Source organism: Filicampus tigris, chromosome 8, assembly GCF_054856515.1.
Source record: "Filicampus tigris isolate MCC_2025a chromosome 8, RoL_Ftig_1.0, whole genome shotgun sequence".
Classification (NCBI taxonomy): Eukaryota; Metazoa; Chordata; class Actinopteri; order Syngnathiformes; family Syngnathidae; genus Filicampus; species Filicampus tigris.
The window spans coordinates 2,589,450-2,615,707 of record NC_141224.1 but is presented as its reverse complement, the minus strand read 5'-3'; the positions used below and the strand labels follow the sequence as shown (position 1 = coordinate 2,615,707).

General features: G+C 43.1%; 1 protein-coding gene across 1 annotated transcript in view; it reads right to left on the bottom strand.

The window, feature by feature from the left end:
- Nucleotides 1–26,221, bottom strand: part of cited4b (Cbp/p300 interacting transactivator with ED-rich tail 4b) — a 72,610-nt gene extending 46,389 nt beyond the window's left edge. Inside the window, exons 1-4 of the mRNA XM_086037933.1 lie at nucleotides 26,131–26,221; nucleotides 25,986–26,046; nucleotides 24,179–24,269; nucleotides 6,246–6,297 (exon numbers count right to left, since the gene is read on the bottom strand). The gene's annotated coding sequence lies outside the window, so the exon portion shown is untranslated. The remainder of the gene's footprint in view (nucleotides 1–6,245; nucleotides 6,298–24,178; nucleotides 24,270–25,985; nucleotides 26,047–26,130) is intronic.
- Between the last annotated feature and the right edge of the window lie 37 nt (nucleotides 26,222–26,258).

The following is a 26,258-nucleotide window of genomic DNA, read 5'->3' as shown; positions in this document are numbered from 1 at the left end:
TTGGCTTACATCAAATGCAAACTAACGTTAGCAGCCAACTGCCAACTAAAGTCGTGGGACAATTTGTTGTCATCATTAGCTCTCATTCAGTTGGCATTTTCTTGTTCATTTTACCAAGCCACCAAAAACACTTTGTTTCATATGAAGGCCAGCTAATGCTACAAGTAAAATGTTACGACGTTAGACTCAATTGAATTTTATGTAGCGTGCACTTAAAAAGGTCAACGTTGATTTCTTGTCACACATTTCAGACAAAAGGCATATATTTTAACTATTGGAGTTCTAGTCAGGCTTTTCCCGGATTTAGGAGAAACATGATGAAATGAACACAAGAAACACATTTTCATTTCATCTGTGATGTGACCCGAATTTGGTATGTCTGAACACATTGTACTTAAATCTATCACTAAGCTATGCTATGGGAACAGTAAAGTCTTGATTACAGTAATTATTTGTGTGAAATACACTTCTAGGCGATAAATATAAAACAATTAAATGATAAACAGTAAGTACAGCGGTAACTGAGCATGTCTTCTTGTGACTTATTCATACACGGCTGCGCAAACTTGTTCATTGTGTGCCGTAGTATTCTAGAAACACAACATGTGAGTATTGTACCTTGTAAATCAGACTACCCCGTGAACAGTTATTTGACACATTTTATTCCAGAATTTTTATTTGCTCCTATTAGGGCTGTATAAAAAATCTATATGCATTGTCATAATTTTCAGCGACATTTGAAAAATACAATACGAGCCAATATAATTTGAGAACAAATTGTAATGCACAACATCGTATTTGGAGTGAATCATGCCGTGTGATAATTGGATTTAATTTTATAGCACCGGGAGTAGCTTTATACGTATCATGAATCGAAATGTTGCCATCGTATGTAGATTCAATACGTATCGCATCGGCCTCAATGATGGGGCCGTTACATTGTAGGTTTTACACTGCGCAGAACTCGCCATTAGAAGAGCTTTATTAGAACATGTGAGAAAAGACTTTTTCATTGTCCATTTAGACACAATGTACATAGAACATAACAATTTTCATCATATTAAATGGCTAAAATTATCATTTATATGTGTATTATTTAGCATACAATAAAGAATAATTTCTATAGGGAACAATGTTTTTTGTATATACGTATATTTTGTATTATTGTTGGTGTTCCATGCAACAAGTTGTGACACTGCTCTACCACTGTTCATACATGTTTCTTGATGGGTACGTTGATGCGACAACCAGTAATCTGGGGCATTGGCTAAATATGAAGCTTTAGCAATAGAAGCTTAGCATAGCCATGTGATGGCAATGGAATATACGCTTCTTGTCCCGAGCAGCAATAGACATGTCGATGTTGTGAATGAGAGCATGTTCTGGCGAGTCTCCCTGGAAGCAGCCCTTGAGGAGTCACAATGAGCCCCCCCCCCCCCCCCCCCCCCCCACACACACTCCTTTTGAGTAGTGGCTGGTGAGGGGCAGGTCCATTGTTAAGGACAGCTGGGCCTCCGGTTTCTTGGATACTCTCTCGGGGTAATGTGCACCCAATATGAGGGGATTGGGTTTCTACCACCCACACTCCCTCCACCCTTCCATGCTTCCCAACCCCCAACACATCTGCAGCAGCAGCAGCATTGACTGTGACTGTGCTTCCAGCTAAGGACACCTCTGGATGAAAAAGCTATTACAAGTAAATGTGCAGAGAGTACCCTCCAGAGACCTAAACCTTTTAATATATCCCTGCTAGGTGACATTAGAAGGACCTGGTAAGTCTTCATTATACATTAAGTAACAAGCACTTAAAACGTTGCAAAATAGCAGCATTATGGCTGTGGTAATCACATTTTCATTTCGTACGATTCTGATTCAGATCATGTCCGCTGATAGTGTAGTGGTACACACGCCTGAGTTGTGTGCGGGCAGCGTGGGATCGATTCCCGCTCAGTGACAGTGTCTATGTGTGCCCTGCGACTGGCTGGCGGCCAGTTCGGGGTGTAGTCTGCCTTCGCCCATTGACGGCTGGGATAGGCTCCAGCAACTCCCCGCGACCCTGTATAGGATAAGCGGTTTGGAAGATGACATGACATGACATGACATGACACGATTCTGATTCAATTCAGATCTTATTTGATCCTGATTTCAGTGTCGTTCTGAAATCAGAATTCAAATCATTTTACAAAACGGACAAACAGTTGTGAAAACATTTTGATTTAAATATACATGTACATTTTTCCACAACACAGTTGGTGTATCACATGTGGCAAGATAATGCTAATGGCCTAGGACATTCGGAATATTCTATTTTTGGCCGCAAAAAAAATCTCAACACTTACTATGGTTGTGAAAAATCAGTGGATATAAGCTTATGTCCTAAGAAGGCTAATGTAGCCTAAAGTTAAATTTGTTGCCTGTTTATTTTGTTATTTACGGCAATTCTCAACCAGTTGGGAGGGTGCGCGTAGTGATGACGTGAGTTAGGAGTGGACGATATGGTTTTGGCGATTGTTAGCAGCTAACTGTCACAGTTTGTCAGATTGTGATTGCCAGTAGTAGTAGCGGTAGTAGCTATAAACAGCTTTATGTCACCCTAAAGTTCCCTGTTTTTTTTTATTGAAACAATGTAACTAAAACTTTGGAACATCCAAGTTGAAAGAAATTGATCAACACAAAGGGACGATACAGCTCAGTTGTTTTCAGTTCTAGCTTACATTACCAGGCAAAGGTTTGGACACACTTTATAGTGCTATTGAATTATAAATTGTTTTGAGTGTGTATTGGCTTGGCAGTAAGGTTATTCTCTAGGAAAACAAAGTTGTCTGGATACAATTAGTAGTGCGCCAGAATAGCTCAGTTGGGAGAATGTTGAACTGAAGATCTAAAAATGTCCCTGATTCAATCCCAATCAAATTCTGTGTACATGAAAAAACAGAGATGGGCATTTTACAAAATGTTGTATTTATATTTCATTTGTCATCCGTCAGCGGCCAGGGTACCGGTCCGTCATTCGTCAGTTCGCCATTTTGGAAGACCCGAGCAGATGTCAAACGACTTGTTTTCACCACTCAGCATTCGGACCCGGGTTCTTTTCGAATGGTAGCATGTTTGGATAAGTCGGAATAGACTGGACAAGATGCACTCGGCTTCCTTGATCGCCCAAAGCGAATCTCGGTCAACAGAGACAAAGGCTGCAAGGAAGCCGACGAAACGCAGCACTGCCTGCCTTAGATGGCGCCATTTTTTGGGCTGCGTAGAAACATCCCTGAATATTCTTTTCAAAGTGATCAAGGTTGCCAACAAAATATAATGTTTGTTTTTCAAGACTGCGGAGAGTGAAATGAGCTATTCAAGAGCAGACCAAATACTAACTCCTTGCAGCTGTATGCCATGTTTCTTTTGTTTACGACTGACTGGAACGTTTTTAGGTCGGGTCTCGTAAACTTCAAGTGGGAAGAATGAAGTTGCTTAACATGTACAAAATGGTCAGGCATGAATGATCGCACAAAGGTAAATGGTAGAGCCGCTGAGCTATTTGGTTATATAATTCCTGAACGACCTATCAAACAACAGAGCTTCCAGCTCATTCTTGTCACCGTTCTTTCCGTTTACCCCACCATAACCCACCTCTATTGTTCCACCGCCCCTCCTTTTTCCCACACTCTCCTCCTTCCCTCTCGGCCCGAGGGAGCGCGGTGATTGGGTGAATGGAGCCGCTCTCAGCGGAGTGTGCGCCGTCTGTCACTATCCTTGTGGCAGCAGAGTGGGATGGAATAAAGCTCCCCAAACGGGGCTATTAAAGGCTATTTTCATCCCTGCACGTCTGTTTCTGTGGGCTCGTGCTCCATATATAGAGCTGCCACCGGTGACGCTAATGAAACGCGTCCCCGTTTTCACCGGTTTAAATCCACTTACGTAATCCTCCTCCTTGCATCAACAGGAGTCGGCTCTACCTGGCCATCTGGGCTCAGGCCGCGCGGTTGTCTTACTTAGAACAAGCAGTCAGGTACTCTCTGGCCTCTCATTTCTGGAAACACTGGCTGCTGTTGGAAATGTTCGAGTCCCTTTGGAAATGACGGCCAAATCCAAGAAAAACACAATGGGTGTGACCTCCAAAACAAAGCCATGGCCTGGATCCTGTCTTTCCAGTGCACAATGCAGGGAGGTGACACATCCCTTAACCACTTTGTGTCGAGAGGCGGACACAAACAGAGCCCGCGTCCATGTGATAGATGCTGCACACGCTGGTGTTAAAACAAATCAATGACCGCGCCATTCACCTTGTCCTGCGCAACGAAATAAACAAAACGCGTGAAAGGAAGATTTGAATCATCTGGGGTTTACATAATCACACTAAAGACACAACTGTGAGGGGATTAGCTTGTTGTGCAACCTCTTTCCTTGAGAAAACATCATCTAAAGTAAGTGTCAGGATCCAAATAAATGATGTAAAAGCTCATTTATTAATCGTCTAGCAGGCACAAGATATCTTGGCAAATGTTTTGGGGATTTATTGTTGTTGTTACCTCCGTATGTAGTTTTTCATTTGATTGCTTTAGATTAAAAAAGTCAAACTTAAAAGTGTTTTCCATACAAATATTTCAAGTAATTATGAGCTCTGTTGCATTGTTGCTAGTGACGGACAAATGCCTGCTCTGAGTTAAGTGCAAATTTAGGATACGCCATAGTCTGTCACAAACCTGTAAATACAAAAGAAGGATTCAAGCTGTTTAATGCCACTACCAGCTGATATTTACTTCCAGACTAACCATAAAATGAGGAGAATTACATGTTGTGTACTTAAAAACAACAATAGCATAGCGTAATGCTAATGCTAACACATAATGGGACACGCATAATAACCCTTGAAGCAACTGATATATGATATCAAGGGGTGCAGGAACATGTTTAGGCATTCGATATAAAAGCACTCCTAGTCATATAGTCTTTATACTCTGCGAGGAGCTGAGATGAGCTGACACAGCTATACTGTTCAGATGTCCATACTGCACATGTCTGTCTGCCTCATGTGCCAGGTGGCCAAGAGGCCAGCAGCAGCACAATGGCCATTCAGTTGATTCTATTTTTTTTTTCTGTTGAATCATGCCATGCTGTATGTCTTGTATCAGGCACAATATAGAGTGCTATTTTTCTAATTAAAAAATTGCCTTTTTTTTTTTTGAGGAGGCCTGACCGGATGAATGTCATTTCCATCCATTGAAATGATTTGAAACACAACTGATTATGACTGTGGTCGCATAACGAATGAAACTCGTACCTCAAGGCACCGCTGCATTTGTGATTTGCGGCAAACCTTTGGATCACGTTGCCTTTTACTGTCAGACACGCACACAATCAAGTAGCAAATTGAGTGAATAAAAAGCGAATAGGAACACAATGTCCCTAAATGAGTGTCCCGATAACATAATCAATGGTAGCAAATGAGATTGATGAGAGGCGAGCTCCTCAGATGCCTCACGTGGCAGCACCGCTGTGCTGCGCTGTGCTGTGCTGAATGGGGGTTCTATGGGTCAGTGGAGCAGCTGGTGACTGGGAGGAAGAACTTAACCAGCCCCTCTTTTGTGGATCAGCTGTGTCTGGCTGAGCTTTGTCATTCCAAATTGGGTCCCTTACATCCAGGGCCCAGGGAGGTTTTGACATGTAAATGGAGGATTGGGAGCTGCAAATCCCAACGATTACGTACTCACTAAAACGCCCCTAGAAAAAAAAAATGATCATAAAATTCTCAGAGATGCTCAGTTGGTTTTGGGGCGTGTGTGCGTGTGTGTGTGTGCGGTGGAGGAAGACACACGCAGGCTCACCACAGACTGGAGTGTGCCTCACAGTCTGGAATTATGTTCATGCTTAAGCTTCCGTCTGGTCACCAAACAGTCTCCACCCTAATTGAATTACTTATGGATGATATGGGAAGTGGCTGTGTGGGCAGTGGCATGGAGAGTAAAAGTCAAGTCAAATGGAGTCAGCACACTGGCAATGATAGCATAGTAACAGGACACATTTAAACACCTTTAACAGGTTGTTACCTGAAAACACTGCCTTACAATTAGGGCCCAGTTAGTGTTGTTTTATTATTTTTACGTTGGTATTCTTGCTAGTTTGCCAAGGTGAGGGAAAAGCAGAGTAAAAACTCACGCTATGATATCGTGAAAATTGATATCCTGGGAAACCACGTTGTCAAGTGCATCAAGCATACAAAATGTTACTGAATATGAAAATTCACCTACTATGTAAAGAAGTAATCGTGACGGTTATGTTCCGAGACCATCCCTGCAAAATCTGCAAAGTAGAGACCACATGTTTATTTTATTTAGATATATTTAAAAGCTTCATGCATATAATACCAAAATAAATACATGTGAGGTGCAGGCATTGTTTTTGTCCCCTTGGGATCATCTTCCTGTCTTCTACAGCACTGCAGTATCTGTGCCTCAAGTCTGTGACATTGGCACATTGTAATTTAGGCCATTTTGTCCTTTACGCACTCTTTCCTCCTGGCTCACTATTTTTTTACTCTTCAGTAACTCTCGGTGTGGAAAAATAATCACCACAAAATGGCTCGACAGAGCAAATAATATGCGAGATACGTATGGTTAAAAAAAAAATCCGCAATGCAGTGAAGATGCAAAAAATGAAGGGCAACATGGCGAGTGATGACTGTTTATTCTGGAATGAAACATGTTTTCATTGATCTTTCCTATATACACTTCTGGCGCTACTGGAAAAAATGTGTCACGTTCACACTTTGGACAATCGTAATATTGATATTTGACACTTGTGTATCACAACTGGAGAACATTATAGCGGATAACATTTTTTATGTTGACATGTTTATGTTGAAATATGAACTGATTAGACAAAAACTCTTCACGCAGGGTCAGATTTTATATGGGCAAACAAAACTGAATCTGGATTGGGTCCAATATTAAAAAATTGTGACAATATTTTGTTATCTTGGATCAAGAGGAAATGTTGGAAATGTTTCTCCATTTACTCAGTTCACATGTTTAAAAGGAGACATATACTGGAAAATGGACTTTTAAATGGCTTGTATACAAATGGTTGGGTCTTTGTAATGCCTGACTATTCTGAAAACGTAAGCTGCAATGTTGGCACGGAATAGCATTAGCGGTCCGAGTGATCAGCAAATGCTCGGCGGAGTAGTCGGCGTAGAGGTGGGCGGTAATTGTGTTTGGCTATGTGTCCACTGCCTGTGCCACAATTAGTGTGCAGGCAGCGGATCGGCACACTTAATGAGTGTAATTTGGCAACTTGGTGATAAAGTGCTTCCTCCACGCTCAAAACACAAATGATGCTTTTACTTTGTCGTTACAGAGTCTCGCTTTTCTCATCACACTCTGGGCTGTTTGCGAACAAGTGGCAGCTCGCCTAGTCACGACGCCCGACCTCCACCCCGGTTAGTAACAAAAAAACAATATTGAAAGCAATCATTTGCATTGCCTCTGCAGTAGAGGCGGGCTGCTGGGTGAGCAGTGGCATTTGCATGAGACACAGCACCGAGCATTCCCCCCAGTTGGCGAGCAGCCGGGAAAGCAGGGAGGATGGGTGACGCTTTTGACGTTGAGCTGGTTAAAAAAACGCAACTGGCAGGCGGCAGCTCCTCAAGCTCTGTGATCAGACGTGCTTGAAGCCAATTTTCCACTGAGGTAAGATATGATTAAGTCACCGATAAGTGTTATAGCGATTGTTTGGTAGAGACCAAATCTCTACAGAAGGGCAAATTTAGAATGTTTACCGTGTATAACGGGTAAACCACGAAAACCTACGTTGAACATTTTTCCCCGTTGTTCTTCCGCCTTCTCTCCATGATGTGCGCCCACTCACAGCTGACAACAAGGCACTCTAAAATGGCTACGCCAGCCTGAAGCAACCGTCCAGATGCTGGCTTTTTTTGTTTACGCCATCTCCATAGTGAAGGCATAGCTGGCTAAGATTACCACTGATGTAATCGAGGATGCTCAAGTTCTCATACTGTGGGGTAGGAGCAACTCATCCTGTACTCAAAGTGCATCACGCAGCGTCGTTTTAGCCACAGTCCCCCCAAAAAATTTGGAAAGCTGAAATTGTGAAAGACAGCTTGATGCTAAATCTCCACAAATGGTGTACTAAATAGTTGTCCGTTTTTGCACAGGTTTCAGCAATTAAAGTATCTTCACATATGCATTTACAAACAAATCTCTGAATGCACTTTTTGGGGTTCACATGGGCAGTTATTCTTTATCCTTTGTGTATTTTGACCGAACGGGAGAAAAAAAGCCTCCTTTGAACCATGGTAGAGGTCTCGTGCTGTCGAGGCGCTCTTGTTTTAAAGCTAAAATTACTACAAATTGTTGCTTTAAGCATCCCCGGGGAAAAAGCAACTGCTTAGAATTGTTTTTGTTGTGCTAGTGTGTAATTAACTACATTATGTGCAACCGCATTGTCCACAATCTGGCGCAAAAGAGGCAAATCTGTGAAATTAGATTGAGGTCCAACAAAATTGAACTTCACAGAAAAAAATCAAGACAGATTTATTTGATGCAATACAAAGTGGTCTTGCTCTTAGCTAGCCTTTGTTTATGCTTTAGATTTATTTTGAAAGGCGTTTTAAAAGTCGCACATGAGCTCCTTGTTGGCTGCACAGAGACAAAACATCTGCTGATGGAATTCAGGTCAAGAAATGTTTGCCCACTTGGTGCACTTGAGGGTAAACTAAGAACTAGAACAGCACTCGTGAGCGCAGACCTCCGCCAAGGCCAGAGACTCCGAGTCGGAGATAAAGGCATGCCTGACTCAGATTCATGCGCTATTCCTTGAATAATCAAAGAGAAATGTTGGAAACTAACATAAGTGATTATCTGGTAATCTTGACTAAAGTAAAAAAAAAAATGTGAAGCGAAAATGTTTATTTGTTTTTTCCTGGTTGACCACAATCAAGCGCTGATAAAGTGTGACCTCGAAGGTGTGGGTGTCACACCTTTTCTCATGTAAGTTTGACTTCATGCGTGAATACTTTGGAATTTTGAAAGTACCTCCAAAGTGAAAGCCCCAACTGGGCATTGCCGTACATCTGCCCAACTAGTGTCCATTCACACAAGACAAACAGGAGAAAACAAACACTCGGAAAAGCAACCACCGCAACCTTTGATCACTTTGGTAGCGCAATAAAACGACGCTTACGGCCAGACAGCAACGCCCCGCCGAGAGGGCCCTCGGAGCACATCTGTGTGCCACATGTGTGCGAGGGCCCGTAAAACAAGCGACACCTCCAGCGCGCCGATTGCGCAGGAGACGCCGTGCCCATGTGTAGCGCGAGCGCAGCTTTAGCCGAACAAACAAGAAGAACTGCGCATTTGGCCCGCCGCCACGGCTGCAAACATCACGCTCTTGCACAAACGCTGCCCTCAATAATGCAAATCACGCATCTGGAGCATGTATCTGCTTGGAGGAAACTGACACACACACACACACACACACACACACATTTGAAATGATATTTGCTACATTGAGGCTACTGTAGCCTGCAGGGATGAATGCTAAGCCGCCTGGCTTGCAAGGTAGAAACTCCACGCAGCCTTATTGTTGAGAGAGTGAGAAAGAGCCTCTGTTACTGACAGCTGTCTTAAGCAGAGCACACACAGAAAGGACATGACAAGACGCATGTAAACACGGACTTAGTCATGTCCTCCATACGGCATGTACGGCATACAGCCTATTATCCAAGGATCCGGGCAATGCAATAAAGCGGCAACGGCTGCCTACTGTGACACAGTGCTTCTCTTCCCAGGCTGCCCTACTTTCCGAGTGTAGTTGATGACTTGGATATCCGCTCTGAATGGCCACTTATTGCTGTTCTCTTTTTAGTTTTTGCCGGTTATGAGAGAAAATCAAGTGGCACTACAATCGGGGACACGGAGGAGAGCAACCGGGCGCGCGCATGTCGGACGGCGCAAAAAAGGCGGACGTGATTTGTTTTCGTCATCTGCGACGCAACAAACAGATTAACTTGCTTAATGTGTTTGCGCAACGTAAAGCCTGTCTGGTACGCACGTGTTTGATAACTCTGGCAGACAAGTCGTGGCAGTCTGTATATTTACATGCGCATACATGCGTATTAGCCTTGGTACTGCTACTGCAGTAGCACTAGTCTAGTGAAAGGGGAACTAAACCCCAATATTTACATTATCGCTTGGGGTGCAATGGTACGATGAAAATTTTGGTACGGTAAGAGCCTTGGTTTTAAGTGCACGGTTTGGTTCACATTACGGTGCAGTAAGGGATCCAAAAAAAAAAAAAGCCGATTACCAGAGGCAGGCATTCAGTTAGTACTGACGGAAGGTCTGTCAATCCGTCACTGCTGGACGCCCGCTCTGCTGTCGAATGACAGGGAACTTAAAAAAAACGGACGGAATAAGCATAGACGTAAATGGATTTTCATTCGTCACCGGACTCGTCACTACTGACGGACCTTCTCAGTCCAACACTGGTGGTGACTCCCGTTTTGTTGACGACGCGTCGCATGTTTGTTCGCGGGGTTTATGCAGTCTACTCCGGGGTTGCTTCGGAACCCTGATGAGGTTCATCAGTGGCGCAGCGTTTAAGAACACATCAAAGGTAGACTTGCTTGACATGCCGTCATAGAGGTGTTCAATAAGCTTTTGGGAACAGCAAGAGAAACAACTTTTGTGGCTTGGCGACGAACAGGCAGGGTGAGATTACTACGCGTGGTTGGGAGGTGTGTCTCTTGGACTAAACAGCTGACATTGCAGTGTACTTCATGCACGCTGTACTTGTTGTCATGTCATTCCTCGACGACTGCTACATTGCAGTTGGTCTACGTTTGAGTCTATGGGTTCATTTGACTAATACTTTTGGGAATTAGCGCAAAATTGACCTATGTCCCGGTTGGACCTCTACATTTATTGTTCCCCGTAGGTACAAAAACAGACACATGCTCTTTTACTCCCACGCATCTATTGCGTTGGAATGACCGTCAGTTAGTAACAAGAGTAAAGTTTTTGACAACAAACGTACTGACGGTGGACAAAGTATTAATAATGTTCTGGTTAAAGGAAGCCAAAATGATATTTTGAGGTCGTCCAACTCATTAAGGCATGTCCATACGTCATTGTTTTCACTGGCTTCCACCATTTCTGCAAAGTATTTTTTTTCCATACCTCAACTGTGTCTAATGTAAAACTACACAATACTATTCCCTTTTTAGCCGTGTATTGAAACAGGGAGAAGTGTACCACTGTAAGCACATTGACGCAAAAGCTGTAGTGGGCCACAGCTCTTGGCCAGACACTCACACGCAGATTCGCCCCACCAGTCTCCGCCTCTTAAAGCGAATGCATGCACGCACACACAACAATACAGTATGTACAGTATTTTCTATACGTTATGCTTGCAATTAGTTTTTGTGTTCAATAGATTTAAAATGTGTTTTAACAGTGTGCTTTTGCGTTAAAGCGTGTGGGAGGGATTAAACTATAATATAAAACCTTTTATTTGCTCTTTCTATATCGCAGATTTTTAACCATTGCAGCTGAGTCTTACTTTGTTTTATATGCCGGTAATTGGCCGAGAAGTGTTTTTCATGCAAATATTGTATTTCCTGTATTTATGACTTTACTATTACAATGCACTCCGACCTTTATACAAAAGGGGGTGAGGGGGACAATCCGACTGAGGCTGTTGGACAACTCGAGGCACGTCATTGGTGGTGGAGACGGTTCCATTGCTATCGAGCGTTTTTGGGAATGATTAATTTCTTGAAACACAACTGATTCATAATCTTAACATTGCCCTCACAATTTCACTGGTACTAAACTTGGTCGGCAGACAGGAAAATGGACAAAAGGAACACAATGTATGGACAGAGTATCCAATGTAGAGCACAAATTTGTTATTTTCATGTCGTGCTCAGGTACCGATTGACTCAGTAGGAGCCCGACTCAAGGTGTTTTTGTTTTTTTTCCCTTTTTTAGCTGGATGAAGATAGCGAGCAGATAATGACCTCAGCTTCCATCTGCTGGGCACCGTGGGGCGGAGACACCTTCAACCTGTCGCCGGTCGCTCGCCACCGCAATCTGCCGCTCCCCATCGTCCTAGTGACATCTGCTTTTGGGTGACGGAGAGATGAATGCATGCAGCAGCCCGCACCGGGCTTAGAACAGACGTCACGCAGGCCAAGAGGCGCGCACACACAAACACACACCATCACTGCGGCACAGATGGCCACGGGCGCACTACTGTGGAGATTACAATCTAAGCATTCTCCGTTCCCTGGAACCACTCAGTAACATAGACATGATTTCACTGCACATTTGTTGTTCTGCTCTCTCGTATTCTTCAAAAGTGGCCCTCTAGAAATGTTTGGATGTTGTGATTATCATTTGCAACATGCCCACAATCTCCTGATAATAAATGACATGACAGACTCAATGACCTGCTTAGAGAAGGACGCACAAATTGCGGTTATGGCTTCACATCCAAATGCCTATTTGTTTGTGTTTACGCCACGGGGGAATTAAGTGTTGTTGCTGACTAGTACTCTGTATCTATGGCGATATCGTTTTGCTTGACTAGAGTCCCCAGCCACAGCTGTCACAGTTATTTAGTGCCTCTGCGGTAACCTTGGAAACACCCTCCCCACATAGACACACGCACGCACAAGCACAGTCCAGAGTGTTTGCACAAAGTGAAATCCTGATAAACAGGTGACGCGCAGGCAATGTGTCAAATTCACACCAAGTGACGTGACAAAAGTAACATAATGTGTCAGAAAAGGGCATCGGGAGCGAAAGAGAGGAAATGGAAAGTGGGTGGGTGCCACTGACAGGAACACTGAAGCACAAGTAGCAGAGGACAGCAAAAAAAAAAAAAAAAAACGAGAGGAATTCAGGTCAGCATTGGGGGATTATGCATGCCAGACTGGGCATTTTGGTTCCACCTCTGGTCTGGATAGACTGCTGGGTGCGGGAAGGGCAAGCGGATGACTGATGCCTGAAGAGAGGGGCGGCCAGAGTGGGAGAGGAGCAGCTAAGTGAGAAGACGATCAATTAGAATCGACTTTCATCATTTCTCAGCGGGAGCGAGTGAGCCAACTCGGTCACAAGGCAGTTGATTTAAGGTGTGCGGATTCACGCAGATTCAGAGAAAAAAAAAAATCACAGTCCCATGCTTTGAAGTGCACGTCAAAGCAACAGGTGGCGCTACATAATCGTATTGCACCCCATGTATCGAAATATGTATTGAATAATCTTTTTATGAGAGATGCACACCAGGTATGTGATAAGTCAATTTGATGTTGCTGATGATTTGTTGTTTCTTTGAATGTAATTAACTTGAATAGTTCCGGCTTTGGTGACATATTAAATACTTGTAATGGGCGATTACCGATACCGATGCCTTATTTTCAACAGTGCCAAGGACATATTTATACGTCTTGACATAACAAATGACGTACTGTACAAAAAAAAAAAAAAAAAAAATCAAAAGCACAAAAATGGAAGTCATTTACAAGGCTTTTTCAAATAGCCCGTTCTCAGTAACCCAAAACGGAGTATTCTGTGGACTCAAGCCCACAACATACATTTTTAAAAATACCTTTGCTTGTGCCGATATGCTCTGAAGCAGAGTGCTGCCAGGTAGTGCCAAGTTGGGGATATCATACGCGATCCTAAATGAAAGATGACAACTGACATTTGCCAAAGCGAAAGATAACTATAGACACTGCAAGACCACTAAATGTTAAGTTTAAATAGGTCCAAATGTAATGGTTTGATTTCCGTTCTCAAAATACCAAAGCGGGCTTAGATTACAACTTGTGATTCCTGGAAGGATTTCATGCTTCCTCTTGTAAAGCGGCACTTAGCGTTAAGAATGGCATTTTTATTGATGTTTCGTAGATGAGAAAGAATAGATTCATCCCAAAAAACAATGTCGGGGGTGTCAAAATACTCAAGTCTTGCAATGCGCGATGCGCTGGAGGCAGTCTTACCTTGGCCAGGGCAGGAAACTCGACAATGTCTTTATATAACCAAAGAGGTTCCAAAAGGCTTAGGAGCTGGCAGGCAGGCAAAAAGGGCAGGACGAGGAAAGAAGAAGACCAGAGGACACATGTTTAGAAGCCAAGAAGAAGAAATGATGACTTCATTTTAAGACTTTTCGGAAACTGAAAATAAACTCAAAATGTACACATCCCTAAAGTACAGGCGACAAGATGAACCAGTGAAAGCAATTTCAGAAAGAGCTCTTTATATCATAAGTATACTTGCCAACTTTGTAGAAAAGACACTGGACAGTGGGATCAATAAAGGCATTCTTATCTTATCTTATCTTATCTTATTCTCTGATAGCTATTTAGCATTCACACATTTATGGTGCCAATTGGTTGTAAAAGCCAGAATTCAACATACATAGTTGGGAGGTTTTTGCCTCAGTCGCACAATACTTGCAAGTTGTCATCGTTCATCACGAGATGTCAGCATATGTATGTTTTGTAAGGATGTAACGAGTCATCGAAAATGATCAAATATTCATTTTTAGACTATTTTAATTGAACCGATTAATCGGTTTGATTAAATTAGTCTACAAATTATGTCTTTACATTTCTTTCCATTCTAGATGCATACCAAATTTTGAATGCGTAGATCAAATTATGCGCTTGCACCAAACATCATTGCCTTTGTGGATGGCTGCAGCACCACACTAGCGCACAGAGACAAACATGGTAGCGATTTTTTTTAAAAATCGAATCGAAAATCAGTAACTGAAAATCGAAAATCAAATCAAATCGGGGTTTGAATCGTTACATCCCTAATGTTTTGCCTTTCATTTGGCAATACTCCAACACAAAGTAAGCTTTGTTGTTTTACATTGGTTGACTTCTTGTTCCACATTTGGCTTTCACATTTATCACTGAAGGAGCTCGGTCTATGTCCTTGTGCTTAGCACATCTGCCTCACATCCCTGTGTGGAGTTTGCATGTTCGCCTGCGGGCTTTCTCTGGGTACTCCCAATTCCCCCCACAACCCCCACATTTTCTTCATGAATTGAAGACCCTAAACTGTCCAGAGCAGTGAATGTGAGTGCGAGGGATTGTTTGTCTATATGTGCCCTGTGATTGGCCTGAGTCCAAGGTGTAACATGCCCCTTGACCAAAGTCATCGAGGATAGACGGTGTGAAGCGCTGTAAAAAAAAAAAACAGATGGATGTCACTGAAATCAAGACCATCTTTTGTTGTTTTAGGTTTTCATGTAAAAAATATGATTTCAATTGCCTGTACAGCTAATAAAGGTTTTATGACAGTGACAATCCAAATGTGGAACTGATTTATTTATTTTCTGATTTTTTTTCAACTGAGTCACTGCTGGAGTCATGGTAGATTTGAATAAATTCAGTGAAGGCAGCGTGGGAACAGTGCCCACTCATCGGTGGAGTGAATATGAGTGTGAATGCTGGCCTGTCTTCTGATATGCATTCTGTGACTGACTGGCCAGTTCCCCGCCACCCTAAACAGGAGGATGGATGGATTGATTTCTAAAGGAAAATACGAACAACGCACAAGCACATTTTACGTACAAGACAATTCAAAGTGTTTTACATAAAACATCAAAGTCATTAGAGAAAGAGGAAAAAAAAATATGAAGACATCGCAAAAATCATAACGTCATGTAAAATAATTTGATGAAATTGATTAAAATCAAGCTTCAGGCTGGATAAATAAAAAGATAGCATGCAAATTGGGATTTAAAACAGGAGAATAAAGGATCGATTCATGGGGAATGCTGCGCTGAACAATAAAGTTTTCAACCTTGATTTCATTGAAGTGACAGTAGACCTCAATTATTGGGGGAGTTTGTTCCACAGGTGGGGAGCAGAAGAAAGAACCAAATTCTGCTTCACCTTGTTTGGTTCTGGTTCTGGGAACAGAGAAGAAGCCTGTCCCAGACAACCTGAGTACTCTGGATGCTTCGTAGAGTACTAGGACATCGTGCGTGTATTTTGGTCCAAAACAGACATTTAGACATTGATCGACGAACAGCAAGATTTTAAAATATATTCTTTGACTCGCAGGAAGTGTGATTTGAGGACAGGTGTGATGTGGTCCAGTTTCCTGGCGTTTTTGGAAGGACTCTGGCGGACGTATTTTGGAACAGCTGCAGCTGCCTGATGGATGTTTTACTAATACCTCTAAAGACACCATTACAGTGATCTAGCCTACTGAAAATAAAAGCATGTTTAACCTAAATTCCAGCTATGGAGATGTAGTAATAGCTTTTAAGTGGTTGTTCAAATTTAGGTCTGCGTCAATAATTACACCAAGATTTCTGGCTTGATTTGTAGCTATCAATGACAAAGAGTTAAGGTCAGCGCTGATCTTGGACCTTCCGTTATTGGGGCCAAATGGCACGTCAACCGGTCTCCCGGAACGGATTGTGTTCAGCCCCAGAGATTCCACTGTTTTTGAATGCAAACGTGCGCTGGTGCGTGTTTCGTTGTGTTTATAGAAAGAGCAAATGAAACGGTTGTTTGCTACCAAAACATTGCAATATATTGCAACAGAGTTGACGATAGTGCGCTAGGCTGTTTTGGACTCAAAAGACTCTGCAAATTTAACATTACACTCCCAAGACTCCGGTCGCTATCCCCGGCCAAGGGTGCAAAGTAGCGCACTCGCATACACACACAGGCACACGCGCAAATACACACACTCCTGATAAGCACTACAGGCCCCACACTCACTAGACTCGCTGACTTGCACGTACACAACAGTGCAAACTCCTGCCGTGCTTGTAAAAAAAATAGAAGGGAAAAAAAAAAAATCTGCACTGCTCTCAGAAATTCCAACACATCTCGCCCTATGTGGTCGCACACATACATGTGCGCCCGCACAATTAACATGAGATCACATCCATCTCCGAGTGCCGGAGCCCCTCCCCCTTGCTCTCCATTACAAATGGCTGAGGATTGCAATCCCTCCCCGTGGCCTTGCCCGATGTTGTTTTTTTAACGTCTTGTTGTGTGCTGCACTCACCCTCGTGCTAGCGATAAAATTGCCCATCACGAGCACCGGGTGTCAGCGGGCGGTTGATGGCACGTGCGCGGTGCATTCCAAACCGGTTGGGCGTGGAGGGATTAAGCGCGAGGTGAGATCCTCTGACGATTACTTTGACGGCAGCCGCGCTGGCAAAGCAGAACGAAGCGGGCCGGGGTTCCGACTCGCGAGCGCCCGCTGAGCTGCCGAGAGTCCTCAAAGTCAACAGTTTTAAGTGGATCGTTTCCTTGTAAATTCAAGCTCCGGCCCAGGGTGAGCGCTGAGGATTCCCTTGATAAACATTGGCTGAGAGGCAGGCCGTTAAGATTCCGCTTGGTCCCCGCAAAGTCCCGGCAAGCCCAGGAATGAATTCAGGACAGTATGCGGCCAAGGGGAATATTATAGAGAGGTACTGTATACAGGTATTGTTTGTGAGCAACCGAGTGTGACACGGGGAAGGTCGCCGGTCAATAGCTTTTTGTTTCTCGTGGCAACAAGTCGGCCTTTTCTCCTGCGCCGAGCCACGGGAGGCTTTGAAGCTCAGGCAAGACCTTGCTGAACCTTGCTCCTGATGCCATCACACTCGTTTGGCTTGTTCGCAGATGTTCACGGTCCGCACAGGGGCCAAACCGCATCGGTTCTGGCTGGTCATGCTCCCGCATTCCTCTATACATGTGATCCAAAGTGATACATGGTTCCGATCAAGTCGCCCATTGTCCCCCGCGCTCCTTCATGAGGACTTCTCACAGACAAAGACGCGGCTGAGAAGCTGAGAAACAAATCCCCTATTGATAAGGCCACCAAAATAGGACGCTGCATTGTGTAACACTGTAGGTCCTTTGTGGACACGATGCACTGACATTTGACTTATGATGTCCTGTTGGCAAAATAAAATGTGTTTCAAATTGCAAGCTTGTGAAGGACCGCAGCGCAAAGAAGAAATGATGATGTCTGGGAATTTACATTCGTCAATATTTTTGCACTGGACGTGGCAAAGGTTTTGAATACATTTGATATGATTGTCTATTTATCTCATTTTTGTATCTATCTATCCATCCATCCATCCATCTATCTATCTATCTATCTATCTATCTAGCTCGCTAGCTAGCTAGCAAACCAACATTCCCAAGACACAAAGTTGTCTGTTTCCAAGAGTAAATGTTTGCCTTGGATGGAGATGGGGGTGAGAAGATGATCAAAATAGCTTATACGCTTGAGAACCAAATTAGTAAAGGTCTGATTCCAGCAACAAACGTTAACTTCACTATTTATTCTACATAAACGACTCGATTGTCAAGATAATAAACGCTAATCTCGCTACACTGTTAAATAGTCTAAATACCTTCAAGGAACTCAAAGTTGTTTGACAGTGTTGCCTCATTCATTGACTGAAATGTTATGCAATCTGAATTTGAAAAAAAACCCAATGCAAGATAAAAACACAAGCACGGGTTTCAGTAGCTGAATATTCCAGGCTTAACATTTTTGCTCAGATTTGAGTGTTAACTTTGATGATCATTATTTTGGGTGACTTTTCTTTTGTTTAGATTTAGTTTTGTTTCATATTTTGTCATGTTTCCCCCATGTCCCTTTTTTTCATGTCATGTCTAGCCCGGTTCCTTGTGCCTGTCAAGTGTCCAGCCACTCGTGTCTTGTCCAGGTGTGCCTTGTTGTCTCATCGGTTTACTTGTATTCAGCTCCCGGCTTTGTTTCAGTCTTTGTTGGTTCATCGTTGTTGACGCCGTCATGTGTTGCCGTTAGTCATGTTAACTAAGTTCATGCTACGGTTCATGCAGTTTTGAATTTATTCTATTTGTTTGAGTTTCTTTGCTTATTTGAGCTTTTTATGTACTTTGTTAATTTAGTATTTCTGTAGTGTATGTGTTTCTTGTTTGTTTTTTGTGAATAAATGTTTTTTTTTTATACTTCTACTTTCCTGCACTTTTGGCTCGACATCACAAAGACATGACAGCTAACCCTTCAATGTGTCACACAGACAGAATAATTTTTTTTCACCCCCAAATATGAATTAAATTTAACATTGAAACATTATCATTCATTTTAATACCATAAAAAAACGTCATTCATAAATTACAGTTATTCAGCTGAATACAATGAGTTATATATTTTTCTAATTAAAGTTCATTGCTTTTTATACCAAATTCTATTAAAGTTCATTGCTTTAGATACCAAATTCTGCTTCAAAATTACAAGTAAATATTTCAATATTGGCCGGGGCCTTACTTATGAGAAAGGACTAAACCTGACAATAAGGTCATGAGTGTTTTCTATTTTTCTATCGCACGCAGTCACTGCTCTCCGGCCTATAAACACCGCCGCCACAGCTGATTGGTGTAAGCGAGCGCTAGTCAATGCATGAAGAGGTCGAGAGTTGTCAATAAAAGGGCCACTTGTTCAGCCGGGCCGGACATCTGACTTGAGAGCGACATGTGGTCGACGAGCCCTGATGCACACGGTCACAAGTCATCAGGGTTCATCCTTATCTTTGCTAGCCTCTCACTTTCCAGTCCAAGGAGTTATTTTTGGGCCAGCAAGGACACTCACTTGGAATGGGGAGAGGCAACGGCCGTATTTTGGAGGTGCGAGGATTCCGCCCGACGGCAACAATCTATGATACTGTGCAAATTTAGCTCCTCTGCCACATATAAAGCTTGTCTCTCGGTTGACACCAGTTACTGTACTTCTTTCCCATTCAGGCAGCCCTTTGGCGGCACCTTTTGCTTTCCGAGGGTCTTTCAGAAAAATGGGGGATTACTGTGCCCCTTCTTTTGTCACATTTGCATTTCCGGACTCCAAAACACTGCTGTCGTGTCAAACAACGTCCCTTTTTTCTGTTTTTAGTTCAAGTGCTCATGTGTAAACAAATCTTTCGGAGCAGGAGGTGTGAAACAAGCGTTAAAAGTGTGACTACATGCTAGGAGTTTGGCCGTGATAAACGCCATGGGATCCGTTGGCTCCCGTGTGAGTGCACAGTGCAGCCAATCCGGCGTCTCATCCACCTCCCCTCGGGAAGTCTCTCTCTCTTTGACTCCATCTTTCCTGTCCTATTTGTGTTCAACTCCGTCAATTCGTAATTCTGGTCATTGTCATCCGCGCCCCCTGCTCCCCGCAATCGAGTATTGAACAAGCTCCATCCCTCAATGCTGGTCCTCCCCGGTGCTTGTAATCAAATGAGACTTGCCGCAAGTTACGGGAGGAGCAAGCAAAGGCTTTGGTCTGAGCGCACAGCAAACAGGCGACGCCCTTCAACCGACATTGGTTTTCTCAATATCTGGCGGCTTATGTAATGGGAAGACAATGGTGGGTGTCGCACTCTGCCAGGGTGCAGGCGTGCAAGTACAGAGCAGTTGAAAGTAGCGCAACAAAGCACAGTCAATTATGGCTTTTGTTGACACGCTTCTTGGAACGTGGACACATTTTTGCAACTGGAATTGAATGGAAGCCTGTCAATCAAATGAAAAAGTGAAATGAGACAAGCAGAGGGCAGAGAGTAAATACACAGTACAAAGGTGCAGAGTGGAAAATGTAATAAATTGCAGCAGTTCAAGTCAAAAAGTGAGACCAATTATATAGATTCACGACACACATTTGATGATTTCTCAGAATTAGCCATAAAGGTCTGATTCCAGCAACAAACGTTAACTTCACTATTTATTAATGGGTGTCGGAGTAATTGAGTGTTTGTGTGATATTATCGCCTCAACAAAATCTCGGCATGTCTCCTTAATCGTTTCGTTTCGTCTACTACTTGGGGGCGTGGATTTTCCGATTACTTTACAAGTTTCGGTTAAAAATAGCCACCAATAAACTTGTTGGAGGTGCTCTCCGGGTCGATGCATCCAAATGACTGTGATGTTTCAAACGCTGTCACTTGTGCTATTAAGTCCACTAAAATAGTGCAAAAGGAACATTATTCCTGAGAAGAGCAGTGTGGGCAGTTGAAGAGGTCATGTCGAGCCCTCTCCAAAAGCATTGGAACGGCAAGGTCAATTGCTTTTGGTTTTGTTGTATACTGAGGACATTTGGGTTTCTGATCGAAAGATGAATATGAGACAAAAGTTGAGAATTGCAGAATTTCATTTCAATGGCATTTACATATAGATGTGTTAAACAAGTCGGGACAGAGCATCTTTGGTTTGAAGCCACCCACTTTTTTAAGTACATCAGTAACACTGATGGGTGTTTGTCGTTGCTCAGGTGTTGCCTTTTCGATTAGATGGTGCTTCCTCTCATAACAATAATGATAATGATTACGATTGACAGGATGAAATGAGTGGATTTGGACAATTCTAAGTTAAACAATGGCTCTAAACAATTACTTGTTTATAGTTGTCTATCAATTTCATAATTGATTCGCTGTCGATTAACTATTTACTTTTGATACCTCTGCTATTGTTTGCGAAGCATTGCGCTGAAGAATATGTGCACAACATGCATGTCTCCAGCAAGTACAGTAGCTGGAAATGCTCCAGATGCGCACGTGCGCACAGCAGCGTTACGGAGCTTGAAGACAATGATAAGAAAGCAGACGCTCCGAGCCGGATTCCTGACTGACTTTTGTTTGCCTGAGGCGCCGCTTCACAACCACACCTGACCTCGTTGTCGCTTGCGTTGAGGATACATAATATGCATGTGGGTGTGTGAGAACAAGATGTACAACTTTGCATGGGGGGCAAGGGAGGTGGTGCCCTACCGCATCCAGCAGAGGTTTTAAATGTTTTTCTTTTGACAATTATTACAAAATACAGCGGTACCTTTGACAAACGAGTGCCCCGGTTTAAGCGTTTTACCAGTTACGAGCTGTTACTGGGTCGATATTTTGTTTGCGTGTGTTGTAAGCCAATGAACGAGCTTCAAATACGCTTGAGTAAAGTAAAAATGAAAATAAGAGGGAGAAGCGGTGGCTGATGCACTTTCAGCCATTTATTGAATGGTTTCAAACAGTCAGACATCCAAAAAAAATAAATAAATAAAAATCAAGCAGCAACGGTACCATAACTCACAGCCACACGCTCACAAACAAATCTGCTGTGTTCTTGATGCCATTTGCTAAGCCCCGCCCTTTCAAGGAACACAGTCGTTGATGTGACCCTCGACTTGTTGCAGTGTACCATAATAACACAATACACTACAGTGGATTTGTGCATACTTGCAGTTTGCCAACCACGTAGTCACCTATTCACAGATTTTTTCCTGTATTTTTTTTTTTTATGAGTTTTTTTTGTTGTTGTTGTTCATTTGCTTTTGTGGGGTCCAAACACCATTTTAATGAAAAAAACGTTGTTGGAGGTTTATCCCTTTTTTTTCCAAGAGTTTTTGGGGGATTCAAATATTTTTTTCTTGAATATATTACTAACGGCCACCACCACATATTTAAATAAAGCCTACCACCCGACCGAAGCATTTTTTTTTCCTCACATTGCTGCCATTGCGATTCAAAAATTGCATTCTAATACATAGCGCTGTCGTTTTGAGATTCAATTATTTGTTCCGCCCTCGATGAAATGACGGAGAAAGAAGTTAAATCAATGAGAAACTAATAGCGTCACTTCCCTTTCAAACAGTCGCTTGCCCGCCTGTTACGTTGTGGTTTGGAGTGCAGCTGCCATGTTTCCCACATCACACAGCCAAACCAGCGTCAGCGTTTATCCAGGCCGCCGAGCACATGAGCAGCCTTGATGACGCTAATTGGCCGAGAGCTCACTTTTGCTCTGAGTGCCGGCGTCCTGCATGGGGGGCCTTCGGAGCCATCTGGGGCCCACCCCCGACGCCGCGGCCCACCCGTCTTAGATCGATCCACCACCTTGCGCATTCCAAAAGTGAAAGAGGACAGCGAGAGGCAGCTCTCCCATTCATAAATAATGTGAGCGGGGCGCGGGGGTTGCGGGCTACTGTTTCTTTTGTGTGTGTCTGTTTGAGCCGGGGAGTTGGAGCTCTCCAACCCGCCACGAGGTCTTGAGAGAATGACGCAGTGCCTGACACCTGACCCCTACCTTATCTAACATTGCAGCACCCTGAGAGAAGTTAAATAGATAAAGCAAAATAACCATTATTCGAATTTGCTTTATTTACATTTGATTTTCAGTACACAGTGGCCCCATTTCTGTTGATTTGAGGAGTGGCAAGAGGTGCAGAGCCCTGATAGATCCCCTGTTAGATGGTACTTTGGTTTAAAAAAAAAAATGTTGTTTTCAATGTATTTGGTGTTGAAATAATGTGATAGACACAAATGTGTCTAATAATACTGTTTTCAGAGTCACTTCCTTGATGGATGTCTGTCTGACTTCCTGTTTCTGCATATCTGTCCTTGAACAACATAGTTCAGTAATCCCTCGTTTATCAGGAAGGTTACATTCCAGACAAACCCCCCCCCCCCGACGGACAAAACCCGTGATGTGGCGACCAAATTTATTTTATTTGTGTATATTTGAAAACTTCATGCATCTAATACCAAAATATGTGCATGTGAGATACAGGAATTATTTTTGTCCATTTAGGTTTGCCATCCTGAATTCTACAGTTACTGTAGTATCCGTGACTGAATGCGTGTGACATTAGAATGAGAGTCCTGGCCTATTGATGGACACCGTAGGCAACGAATGAGAGCGTAGACTTGGCTGGCTGTTGACTGGCTAAATCGCTAGCCACTCAGCGTGTTGAGTGTCATGTCTTGTGTTTATTTTGTTACCTTTGTTCAATAAAGCGACTGAATGTGCACCTGCAGCGGCCGTGTCTGTCCTTCATCACGGGTAGCGGGATTCCAATTCATTCTAATTAGCAGTGGTAGGCTAAATTGAATTAGCTAACGATGTTGACTTTTCCGTCGACGTCTAGTTGCATAACTTAAGCCGGTGACACTTTGCCATAGGCACAATGCACTTAGGCTTCTTTGATTAAGTATGACATGATCCCAAACTTTGGACATTCTCTGTCTTTAACGCACTATTTTCCTTTTTTAAATGTGAGCGACCCCATTTTTATTTTTACTGCTCTTATGGTGTGTATGCGTTGTGTACTTGAGATGACCAACACAGCACACGACACCGCACACGACACCACGCACATATATACGCCAATAGTCACCAGTTTCCTACCCCAAAACAGATGTCCGATGTCTCAGATGTAGTGCCGGAACTGACCAGTGAGAGGCAGCGTGGTTCCACGGGACATCCAATATGCTGGAAACTGCAAAGAAGAAAATGCAAGGCCAACTGTTAGTTCATCTGGTAAGCACCTTGAGCAACTCTTCTCCTTGTCATTTTTTTTTGTGGTGAATGACTTGATATGCAAACATTGAAGACAACCAGTTGCTCCTCTTTTTGGCAACAGCATGAGCTTCAACAAGCCTCTTGATTGGCTATTGTTCCTTTTCACGGCACGATCACGTGCCTTGGTGCAAGTTAGTGATAACCTAACATAAGGTGAATGATAAAAATTGGGATGTTCCATACCAATTTTTTCTTCACGCCGATACCATTACGAGCATTCCCTCTTGATCAATGCCGATGACGAGTACCGATACCACTAGTACTTTTGATAAATGAAATTTCAATAAACACAATGCATTTATGATGATCCACCAATGTGTCAAACCGCCACAGTGTAGTGTCAAACACTTGAGAGAATTTATTCAATGTCAGATTTTTTGGGTCTGAAGTATCAGGGCTGGTATCGGCAGCCTTCACGAGTAGCCAATTCACTGAAATAAGCCCGGTATGGCCCGATGCCTACAATCGGTACTCTCCCAAACCTAATAAATATTGAGCTTTTCACACTTACGATCATCAACCTGAGCTGTTTTCCAAGCACATAGGAGAGGGAAAAAAAATCACTCTGAACACAGGATAATCACTGAGGATAATCTTTTACAGACATCCAAAAATCTGGCTAAATTTGATCGGAAGAGGGGAAATGCTCACATTAGGCCTGATTATCAGCATGCGTGTACCCTGCTTGGAGATAAATCCCTCCCGGGAACGTCGGCAACATCCGTTTCTTCACATTCACGCTGCAGCTAGTCTGCATCAGATGAATGCAATTTCACTTTTAATTTGGTCTATTTTAGTATCTCCATAAACCTCGCTGAGCGTAGCCGTCACCGGCGCGATCACATTACGACGGCCCGGTGTCCGTTTTAATAGTGGCACAAAGTCAATCAATTTTATATGAGCTTCAATGTGAAATAGGTGCGAGAATTAGGTCACGTCTCCCATTTGAGAGACGCGTAGCCCCCAGTCATTTGAGGTGGATCATCATCATCATCATCATCCATTTCTGAGCTTTCGTAAGTCTTGTTGTTCTCTCTTGCAGGAAGCTCTGAGATGTCACATGGCAAACAGGTATGGACAATAATTAACACCCCAGCACGAGCCCTGCAGCTGACTTTGCCAATCCTGGGCCACGTGACCAAAACATATTGCAAAGCATGGCATGACAAAGCACTCTGTTATCATCATCCTTACTTAAATGTGATTAGCACATTCCAAAGAGGTGGAATTGCCTTTGGATTGGCTGCCCGCCGCCGTGTTCTTGCAGAGAGAGATGGTGGGCAGCCAAAAGCGATCTTCAACGTAGGAGGTTAATGTGTGTCGGTGCTCACTTGTCATCAGTAATTGAAGGGAGCGACTTTTGAAAATGAGGTGGCGAGGATGAGGCCTTTAATTAGATCGAGACTGGTGCAGGATTAGAAAACTGGAGCATGCACCACAGTGCTCTGTACATTAGATTCAGACTTTTAATGTCTTAATCTGTGTGGCATGAGTGACATTTTGGGGAGCACCGGTTGATTTTATTAGGCGTCACTTAAACACACAGATTACCCCCTGGAACAATAAAACAAATCCCAGCGTCACACTAACTGATGTCTCATTTCCTCTCCATTATATGTGTGAATAACCTTACCCATGTTATCGTTGGCTCGGCTTGCTCAGTCAGGCAACGTATCGTGGAAGCTCCACGCCATCTAGTGGTGAATATTCGAGTCAAAATTAGAACTACAAACATACAGGAAAATCAGCTGTTTAAACCAGAACGTGTATGAACAGACCATTATCTTTGCATATGAATACAATAATTAACCCACACTGTCCTGGTAACCGTCCATTTACGAGAATAAAGTTATACAATTAAAACAACGCCCATAGTCTTCCATTCCGGAAGACTTTCTGTGCTACG